The sequence below is a fragment of the Cynara cardunculus genome (genome assembly GCF_001531365.2).
Source record: "Cynara cardunculus var. scolymus isolate 2C chromosome LG 16, CcrdV1, whole genome shotgun sequence".
NCBI classification, from domain to species: Eukaryota; Viridiplantae; Streptophyta; class Magnoliopsida; order Asterales; family Asteraceae; genus Cynara; species Cynara cardunculus.
Window position 1 is genome coordinate 19377739 of NC_037543.1, and position 11796 is coordinate 19389534.

Consider the following 11796-nt stretch of genomic DNA (forward strand, 5'->3'; position numbering starts at 1 on the left):
TAAAGCCAAAATAATATTTAACTAGGGACATTTAGAATGAATCTAAAATTGTTATTTTTTGGATGTTAATATGTAATATTTTGGATGTCAAGTCAAAATGCAATTACTCGATAAGTTTTGTATATTACTCGATATGGTTTTATATTGCTCAATATCTTTTGGTACATGTGACTTTAAGTTTTTTTGGATTTAATTGAATATTTTTTGGTTTTAGGTTATTAGTTCTTATATGATGTTGTGGTTTTTTTGTATTAAATTATATTAAATTCATTTTAGTTTTAGGTTTATTGAAAATGTTTGAGATTTAAACATGTATGATCTCTCACATATTTAATTTAAAAGAACTTGTATAAACGGAAAAAAATCTCCGTTTCCCCGTTGGGGATGGAGATGTGATTATATTCCCCAGCGGGGATGGAGACGGGGACGATGATAGAGATAAGTAATCGGGGGCGAGGATTTCCCATGCCTTACTCATCAGAGAAAAGCACAACGCCCCTAAACTGACTAAAAAATAAATAAGAAAAACAATGAAATTAAATATTAAATTTATATAAAATATTCAAACTTTTTGGTTAACATAACACCTTTAGTTTGTACAAAATTCGTACGTATAATTAAAAGCAATCATTTAAGACGTCAATGTCTTACTATGTTTATCTTCTCATGAATTGAGTGTTTTTCATATATCATCCAAGTAAATGTTGTCAATATCATTTTTTATTATTTTAATTGATATTATTTTGAAATTTTAATCTATATAATAGTAATTATTTTTAAAATAAGAAAAAGACTTGACGAATGTTCAATATATATAATGGTCATTATTTTCATGATGAGTATTCATCGTGAATAACATGTTTATAATGAATCATACATTCATGATGAATATGCTACAACATTCATGACCAATAGTACGTACATATTCCTTATAATTATGTCATGTGTGGCTTTATGAGTGGTTACTGGGTTCTAATCGATTTTAGGTTCCTAACTGAACCTACCATATACATATACATACTGACATACATACATGCATGCATACATATATACATAGGTGAATTATCGTGTGAGAGCGAGAGTTAAGGTAAGAAGTGTAAGAAGGAATTTGGATCTTGATCACCTTTAATCTTAAACCCACCCATGAAACTGTTGGGTTACGGGATCTCAAGCACAATGGAAAATAAAACCGTAACCCTTCAAAGACCCATACGAACCGGAATAAATCGGGTGTTTCAAAATTATATCTCACGGTTAGAGAGACTTTGGATTTAAGCAACAAACAAGACTTGATGCCTCCACGGTATCCATGCGAACAATCTGAATCTTTTGCCTTCTCGTGATACTAGTCACGGTTTCAAAACTTAGAAAGAAAAGGGAGCATAAGTTGTAGGTGATTTAGAGAGAAAATTGCAAGAGCAAGAATTGCATAAAATGTCATACATTTTATAGTTATGAGAAGTATGGTCTAAAACCACCACGATCCCTACAGCTTACTTGAGTGTAAGACTTTCCAAACACCATCCCTCTCCTTTTAAGACCATCCCTTGCCAACCTACATTATATCCAACATAAAATAATATCTGATTTTTATTTAATTAGATTAAATCAATACAAAAATCAGATATACTAATTAAACAATTTAATTATTGAAACTCCTTATTCTGATATGTTCATAACGTGTGACCTAGTGGGTTTTCGATATGTTGGTAATAAATATAAATATCGTAGTTATATTTTATAAACGATGAATGCTATCTAGCAATACATCATTGTCACCCAAATCTAGGGATGGTGATTTGGCCCGACCCGGTGGGGAACCCGGTTCACCCGACCCGGACGGGGACGGGGATTCCCCGCTAAAACGGGTACCGGGGCCGGGGCCGGGGATCCCTGGTAGAGGCAAACCGGGGCCGGGGCCGGGTATTGTATCCCCCGACCCGCCCCGCACCCGGTATATATATAAATATTAACATTTTGATTATTTGGGCTTATAATTGATATGTGCGGCCTGTTGGACTTATGGACTTGGGCTTTGTAATTGATATGTCCAAATTTCAATCCTCTTCTACTCTTCTTGACTAGAGTCTAGATATGATGTAATTATATTAACACTTGTTTTAAATTTTACATTTCTTTGGATTATTGTTAATTTTACAATTTTATTATTTTTATTAGGCAAGACTAGATATGATGTAATTATGTTGTTATGTTGATCATGCTTAGAAAAAACTTATTAATTTTTATTTGACCGTGTGTTGACCGGGGGTTGACCGGGGTTGACCGAAAGTTGACCGGGGCCGGGGCCGGGGCTGGGGACTGTGTGTATAAACCGGGGCCGGGGCCGGGGCCGGGGATTGCAATCCCCGCCCCATCCCCGTCCCGTTGCCATCCCTACCCAAATAACGAGAATTTGTGATACAACAAATTATTGGTTTGTAGTCAATTTTAGTTTATCCATGTAATTCTTTTGTCGTTGATGTCCAGATTGAACACGAAACATTGAATGTGTCATTCTCGTTATGTCCAATATCTAGTTTATTGATTCCCTAATATACTAATAAAACAGATCATGATATCTTATATCAATATCTCTGAGCATGCATGTATTTTCTTAGTATATATTTATTAAGGGGCTGAGAGACATCACTCCAGTCATAAAAGGAGGGACAAATCTTATCTCGATACATGCTAGTTCTACCATGTGATATATAAAATACCTAATAATCATTATGTCACCAATTTACGGAATGATTAGAATAAATGTTAAAATACGTCACTCACACACAATAAACTCCATGTTCTCAAGTCAAAGAATTACATATACATTAATCACATGAGAAACACTTATGACACTCACATGACATCCAATGCAATGTTCTCATTGCGAGTCACGTCCGATACACAAAATCTCCATCTTGTACCCATATGCAGATTCAATATTTCTATATGAATCTCTACACATACTAGTTATTATCATATTCAACCTTAAAGCCAAAATAATATTTAACTAGGGACATTTAGAATGCATTATTCTAAGATTATTTATTATGAATAATTAAAACACATAATATAATATAAACAAAATAAAATAGGCAATCATCATATGATTGATTTTTGGGCATTCACTAACAGAAACACACTTGATACGGGAATTGATTCGGTGCATCTCGGTGTGTCTCATCCTAATATGCATGCAAAAATGAAGATCATTTATTACGCTTCTCATTTAACTCTCAGTTTCAGTAAAACCCAACCACATATCTATATCTATATCTATATCTATATATATATATACACACTTCACTAAAATATACATCAATCAAACTATTAATATACATATGCAATGCAATAGGATGTACCATAAAAAAATATTAATACAATTATTTGTTACTAAAAGCAAGTCTTAAAATTTTAATTTATAACAGAATAAAAATTATAATCATACACATTTATAGATAAATGTATAAATATTTTATATTGCTTTTATTTATTTATATTTTTTTAAAACAATGTGTGAAAAATTATAAGTCATGATATCTTAAGCCCCCTTAATTGCATCTGTACTACTCAAAGATTTAACTCATATTTCTACAATTTATGATAAAAGAATAAAAAAAGAATCAAATACTTCATATGTAGGGTTGTAAACAAACCGAACGTTCAGCAAACTGTTCGTGAACCGTTCGGCGGGAAGTTCGTTTATGTTCGTTTATTTAATAAATGAACGAACATGAACAANTTTAGTTAAACGAACGAACATGAACAAGAGTCTCGTTCGTTCATTTATGTTCGTGAACGTTCGTTTATTTACGTTCGTTTATATTCATTCGTTTATGTTCGTTTATATATTAAATTTAATATATAATTTTTTTATTTATTTACTTTGAATTCAAATAATATTTATTTATGTTCGTTTATGTTCGTTTAATTTGTTTGTTTATGTTCGTTTAGCCCGTTCGTTTATGTTCATTCGTTTACGTTCGTTTAGCATGTTAACGAACGAACATAAACGAACACGAACACACCTTATTTCTAAACGAACGAACACGAACACAAAGATTTTCGTTCGTTTACCGTTCGTGTTCGTTCGTTTGTTCGGTTAAGTTAAACGAACGAACATGAACAAACATCCGTTCGTGTTCGTTCGGTTCGTTTACAACTCTATTCATATGCATTTAATTAGGACGGTGCTTCTAAACTGAAGTCTTGGACTCTTTTTATAGACACGAAGGTCACTCTTACTTTTGTTGCTCCACTAAATTGGGGCATTTATTCAACAAAAATTCTTAACAAACGATAACTCCTAATATATTAGTGATTTATACTTAGGGGTTGTTTGGCAATTGCTGAATGGTTTGATGCATAATGATTAAGAGACTCTCATGATATAGTGCAAAATGAAATATAATTGTTTGGTAATTATGTACAATGAAATTAGCTTATAGGGCTCTTAATGGTTAAGGGAGATCCAAGATACAAAATCATTCATAGGGTTTTTGAAGCATTAAGAGGCAGACTTTTTTCTTGTCAAACAAGATTCACCTCTTAACGATTTAGAGGTTGCCTCTTAATGGAACTATTAAGAGGTAAAAAACAAACAACCCCTTAATCTTCCATAAATATTTTACTCCTGAAATTTGAGATTGTGTAAATGATTTATAACAAGCGTGCACACACACACACATACATAATCAAGTTCATATGAGAACAACAACTAAATAACATAATAAGAAAACGGTTAGATCACAAGTAATTTTTACACTAAAATTACGTATTAAATCACATATGATTCACACAACATTAGGTGGCGGGACACGTCGCCCATACACCCTCTTATATTGACTGTTAGTATAAAATAACATGTGATTTTGCACAAGATTTGGTTGTTTCCATTAGGGGTGTCCGTGGTCCGCTTTGGACGGTTTAACCCCCAAACCATAATGGATGTTTAGGAAATTTTCCAAACCAAGCGGTTTGGCAGCAAGTAATCAAACCAGTTAAACTGCACCACAAAAAGACGGTCCGGTTTGACTTGGTTCGACCGGTTTTAGCGGTCCAATGGTTTTTTTGAACACCCATGTTTTCGTGTTCTTGTATTTAGTTAGTGTTCTCGTTTGAACCTCCCTCTCCTTGTCTATATATATCGTGTTCTTGTATTTAGTCTCCAGTTATGTTGTCTTTGACATCAGTTGCTCCAATGATTACAGTTTCTTAAGAAAGTTAGGGGCCGTTTACCAAACACTTAACCGGTAAGCGTGTACCGGTAATATTCAACATTATCATTTACTTACCTGGTAAGATTTTAGTTCACGAAAACGACATTGTATGCAACAATTTACCTGGTAAGCGCTTACCATGTTAAGAGTCAATCGTCCTCACTTACCGGATAACACTCTTTTCCTTGGCTTGCTCTTACCAGGTATAGATTCTTGGTCCTTATCGCATTCATCCAGTAAGGTAATGTGAGTCGGTAAGCTCTTACCCAAATAAGAGTTTGGTAAACGGCCCCTTAGCTTGCATAATAATATATATTTCTTAGTGATCTAATTAGAATGCAAAAATAATAATATATCCTTCTTAGTGATCTAATTATAAGGAAAAAATCATAATATTTTTTCATGATACGAAATGCTTGTTTCATTACATGAAAGACTACAATTCCGTCCCTACAAAATTACATTCCATGTTGTTTCACAACGATGTCTAGTTTGGGACTGAAAACAAAGACATTATTAGAAGAGATATTTCATCAAACACTTTATAAGCATGAGATAAACATTGTTAACTAAAAGTTATTTCACACCATGAAAACGATGGATCTAGAAGATGAATGATGCGGATAAGATGCAGTTGGTGGATTCAGACTTTCATTTTGATTGCATACATGTTCTTCATCAGGCATTCAAGTAATTAAATTGCATTTTGGAGTCCAGTTAACTAAATATGAATCATATTTCCTTTGATTCTGATTCTCAGAATTACAGGTTTTCTTCACCATCAGTATGAAATTTTACTTTGGATCAAAGCTCACGAGAAAAATACACCAAACCCTCACAAAAAGCACACACAAAACCTTTATAGTCGTCTCATAGGTCTCCGAAGAACTGGATGGTTTCACGAGAATCCTCCGTATACACACTTACACACACATAGAGGCATTCAGACTGGCAAAGCCAACCTTGATCCAGGGTCATCCTAATTAAGCCCACCCTCAACTTTATAAGAAAATACAATCTATAGCTTAAATCTCACAGTCTCACACTTGTAGATTTGGATCACAATGGCCCTACTGAAAGTTATACCAGTTTCCTAAGAAGTTGTCCTACTTTACCTTCTTTCTCTCACACAAATACACACTCACCTATCATGAACATTTTATGTTGAAGCTTATCAGAAACTACAATTTGTCTACATTATATCTTATTGGCATGCACATATCCTTTTTCTTTTTTTATTAACCTGGATATCCGACCAACGACACCCTTCTGGTGACCCAGTTGTATACACAACGTTCTTGTCACATTGAATATGTTATGATTCAATACGACGTTACAGCAATAACTACGACACATATTATGAATTTACATCGCCCATTTGACTCTAATAATTGAAATTGATGCTTTAATTAACGACCCACAAAGAATCAAAAAAATCAACCTATTGTATAATGACATTACACCATAAACCTGACTGATCATTCAAGAAAAGCAGAACATGCATGAAAAATATAGCGATGTGTACTAATCAAATATTTATTTATAGGCACTGTTCATGTTTATTGAAAGTTTTTGTCGATTACTTTGTGTTTTTGAATATCATTAGTGACCTGTCATTTCATAGATTAGTCGTCTCAAAAAAGAAAATTGAGAACTATTATTGATGCTTTGATTTGGATAAGTTATCATGATCACGTTACTCTACGTTTAAATTAAAAATCCTTAGTTATATGTGTACTGTATAAGCATATAATGATAACGTTACGTTAAAATTTGAAACTCATCAGTTATTTATCTGTGTCATGTTGTAATATAGCGTCTGATTCTTTCTTTTAATATGTGATGCTTCAGGTATAACGATACGAACTGATATCACCATATAAGACGATAAAGACGGAAAAACTTGTTTTGTATCATTTCATTTTGATTTATATGGTTTATATTTCTTCATAAAGTTTTTGTCGGCAACTTTGCTTTATTTGTTTTTTTTAGCGATTATTTCCTTAAAATAAACTTTCAATTCGTAACCGACACCTTAGATTTGTATTAGTTTTGAGGATTTATATTTTAGCAGAATTTATCGTAATAAAGAAAAGGAAAGTGGAAGGTGGGGTTGTGCTGAGTGGTTGGTAGGGAAAGTGGTGGGTCGGATCTTTTTAAGGTCTATATCAAATACAACTTTTTGCAATATAAAAATGGTCGTTGGCGAAGGAGGATTATGGATGGTGAACATATAAGGATCGTAATAAATCTAGACAGGTCATGTGCTAATGTCTTATTAGATCATGGTCGGGACATATAGACCGGTATAGATTAAGAGACACGAAAACCTCTATGATTGAAGCTATTAGTCGTAAGAAAACCAACTTAAACAGTTTTTTGCTTTTATTACACATAATCTATACATTATCATCTGATAACAAGAGAAAGTCTGATCAGATCCCTTATGTCATTAATGTCGTAGTTATATTTCAGATCATTTAAATTCTACCGTTTCTGATTAATTTTAATGAGAGATTTTATGGGAAAGTGATGTTATATCCTTATAAAATTCCTCTTAATGAAAAAAAACCATGGTTTTCTAAAAATCATCATCACTATTTAGGGGCCGTTTACCAAACGCTTACTTAGGTAAGCGCTTACCAATTCATATTACCTCATCGAATGAATATGATAAGGATCAATAATCTTACCTGGTAAGAGCGAGACAAGGACCAAAAGTCTTACCCGGTAAGTGAGAACGACGACTCTTACCATGGTAAGCACTTACCGGGTAAATTGTTGCATGCAATGTCGCTTTGGTGGACTAAATCTTACCCGACAAGTATATAATAGTGTTAAATTTTATTGGTAAACACTTATCGGATAGATAATTTGTAAATGGCCCCTTACTCTTTATATTTATTTATTAAAAAATTTAAAATAAGTTGCACATCATTTACATTTTGTTTTGTTAAAGAAAACTTTTAGGCCCAAGTCTCAAGCCTTCTTAGTCAACCTAGTCCAGGGCCCAGTTGGCCCAAACCCTGTTTATGTACTTTATACTATTTTCTTTAATTACTTTTATTAGTTAAATTATTTTTTATGTATTATTATTGATATTTAAGTATTTTAGTTTTAGATAAAATTAAATTTAAGGTATTTTGTAGGATTCTGATGTACCTTTTATAAACTTTATGCATATGCTCCAAACTTTCTTGGATTTGAGACTGTTTTACTGATTATCAGTATACTTTTAAAACTACAGATAACCTTCATTAACTATATAATATATTAATATTGCATATAGATTATATTCTATTATTTAGGATGTTTAGTACAGGATAGAGGTGATTGCACATTCATATGAGATGATTGGGGTTGCCTTCATTTGTTGGTTATGATATTGAATTGTAAGGTTTTTAAGAATATATATATATATATATATATATATATATATATATATATATAGGGGCCTAATCAAATGATAACTAATTAGTTTGTGGTAACCGTGAGATCCAATCTCAACCACAAATCAATATATAAATTAAAAAAATTATAATTTTGGTAATTTTTAATTAAAATTTTAATGCAAGGACATTTTAGGTAATTTCTCTCCTCTCTCCTATCTCCTCTCTTCTCTCTCCGGCCTCCGTCCTCTGGCCTCCGGCCACTGTCCTCCGGTGATACCACTGTGGTCACACTGTGGTCATTTGTGTGGTCGATCGGATATGTAACACAGTGGTATCACAATAAATCTTATATGTGCTTGAGTATTAATGGTATCACCGGATGACGGTGGCCGGAGGACGGTAGCCGGAAGACGGGGACGGAGAGAGAAGAGAGGAGAGATGAGAGAAAATACCTAAAATGTCATTCCATTAAAATTTTAATTAAAAATTACCAAAATTATAAATTTTCTAATTTATCTATTGATTTGTGGTTAAGATTGGATCTCACGGTTACCACAAACTAGTCAGTTCTCCCTTGAATAGACCCCTATATATATAGACTTGGGATCATGTGAGACCAATGGTTTTTCGTGAGACCCGTAAGACCAATTCTCAACCCTTGGATTAGATTTACAATCGTTAGATCTGAACATTCATAAACGCCACGAGACTTCTCAATAATTACAAAATTTCCATTGTGCAACTTTAGACCATTAGATCATTAACTTATAAAGTTGATCAATGAATATAGATTGGTGTTACGGGTCTCACGAAAAACTCTTGGTCTCACGTGAACCCAACCCTATATATATATATATATATATATATATATATATATATATATATATATAGGAGCCTAATCAAATGAGAACTAATTAGTTTGTGGTAAATGTGAGAACCAATATTAATCACAAATCAATTGATAAATTAGGAAATTTATAATTTTGGCAAWTTTGAATTAAAATTTTAATGCAAGGATATTTTTGTTATTTTAAAACTTTCCTCCCTCCTCTCTTCTCTCTCCGGCCACCGTCCGCCGGTGATACTACAATGGTATCACAATGCATCATATATGTGCTTGGGTATCACATTGATGTCGTTTGTGTGGTCGATCGAAGATGTAACACAGTGATATCACTATGCGTCTTATATATGATTAGGTATCACAATGTATCTTTTGTTTAACAGAGTCAATATTTTTAGGTATCACAGTGGTATCATAGTGGTATCACCGGTGGACGGTGGCCGGAGGCTGGAGAACGGTGGCCAGAGAGAGAAGAGAGGAGAGGGGAGAGTTTTAAAATACCAAAAATATCTTGCATTAAGATTTTAATTTAAAATTACCAAATTTATAAATTTCCTAATTTATCTATTGATTTGTGGTTAATATTGGTTCTCACAGTTACCACAAACAACTCAGTTCTCCCTTGAATATGCCCCTATATATATATATGTGTGTGTGTGTGTGTGTGTGTATGTGTATGTATAGAGAGAGAGGGGGGGGGGGATTTACTTTGCAAACCACGTTATTTGTACAACTCATACAAACTTTAATCATAATTTTTCATTTTGTTCATATTTTTTTTGAATTATGAGAGGTTGATTAATCATTTTTATTGTGGAGGGTGTTAATCATGGATATTATCTTCTTCATTATTTTAATTTTAGAGAAATACATGAAACAATTTTATTAAAATTCCATTAAGTATTATATGAAACAATTTCATAACCATATATGAAACAAATTTATCAAAAAATAGTATTATATGAAACAGTTTCATAACATTAAACAATTTCATGAAATTTTTTCATAAGATTAAACAATGAAATCGACGGATGACGGTGGTTTGCACGGTTTGTACAAATTAGGTGGTTTCATTTGATCGCTCATCTCACATTATTTAGTACAGTTGGATGTGCATGTCCAATGTACGTGCCTGTGTGGCTTATGTATGACAATTGTTGTATCTTTCTATGTGTGACATGAAACGCAAGCGTATGCGATTATTTGTTCGAGCTCGGTATATGATTTTGATTTAAGCTTCTCAGATTCGTTTGGTATTTATTTGACAATAGTTGTTTTGATTTGACAGTTGTTTGAACTTTGACAAGATTTACTATTTGGGTACAATAAATTTGCGTATATTCGTTTTGTTATGGCTTGATTAAGCAAATTAAAATTGTGCTTTTCGGTCCAACTTCTTTTAGATTAAGAGTATCTAGCTATTAAGAGGTTCGTTTCATATTTGTAGGCTTATTATCATTGAGAAGCAAGCTTTGAAAAAAAAGTGTTATCATTCGAGGCAATTGTTAATTTTTTTTAAATGGTGTTTATTATTTAAATATGGTTTAATAACGCTCTGTATGCTTTTGTTGACAGTTTCTTTTAAGTTCGAACGTAACCTCCTTTTCAGTCTCAGGAACAGGGTGCTACAAAACATCTTCAATTACCAGTATGCACATGTTCATACCGTTCAAAAGAAAGGTGACTAGTATGTATGTATATATATGTGCACATATATACATAGGGTTGGGTTCACATGAGACCAGTCTGTTTTCGTGAGACCCGTGAGATCACCTTTTTACATTTGAAACTTCACAGCAAAAACATTGTGAAGGTAAAAAAAATATGAATCTTCACAGCAAAAACACTGTGAAGGTTACCTTTACAGCATTTTACTGTGAAGTTTCAAGTGTAAAAAAATGGTCTCATGGGTCTCACGAAAACAGGTTGGGCTCACATGATCCCAAGTCTATATATATATATATATATATATATCTATATATATATCTATATATATATATATATATATATAGGGGCCTATTCAAGAAAGAACTGACTAGTTTGTGGTAACCGTAAGATCCAATCTCAACCACAAATCAATAGATAAATTAGTAAATTTATAATTTTGGTAATTTTGAATTAAAATTTTAATGCAAGGACATTTTAGGTATTTTTTCTCCTCTCTTCTCTCTCCGTCCTCCGGCCACCATCCTCCGTCCTCCGGCCACCGTCCTCTGGTGATACCACTGTGATACCTAAAAATATTGAGTCTGTTAAACGAAAGACACAGTGTGATACCCGAGCATATATAAGATGCATTGTGATGCCACTGTGTTACATCTTCGATCGACCACACAAACGA